Source organism: Teleopsis dalmanni, chromosome X (assembly GCF_002237135.1).
Source record: "Teleopsis dalmanni isolate 2A chromosome X, ASM223713v2, whole genome shotgun sequence".
In the NCBI taxonomy this organism is placed as follows: domain Eukaryota; kingdom Metazoa; phylum Arthropoda; class Insecta; order Diptera; family Diopsidae; genus Teleopsis; species Teleopsis dalmanni.
In genome coordinates this window covers 96874361-96874754 of record NC_051848.1, presented here as the reverse complement: position 1 = coordinate 96874754, position 394 = coordinate 96874361, and positions in this window count along the sequence as shown.

Here is a 394-nt window from a genome sequence, read left to right as displayed (position 1 = left end):
TTGCCAGAATTTCATTAGAAAAGGAAATAAATATTTCAAAAGAAAATGATCACTTAGAGAGGGGCTACGAACCTTGAAGCAACAAGTTGTAGAGAAAAACCAGATAAAGTCACCAAAAGAAGAGGCGAGCAAGACTTTTTACTCGACGAGTGAATCACATAATGAATTGAAATCTTTAATCGGAAAAATAATAAACAAAGCGACACAGTATAAGATTAAATAATGGTAGAGCACCATTGAATTCAAGTAATATATTCAATACTCTGCGAGAACAAAATAACTAAGAAAAAAACAATAAATTGAACTTTCATTCTTATAAAGTATAATCTTTTATCTCAATATTGAATATTCAATCAGTTGTGTATATTTCCAGACAACTAGATCAACATATAGT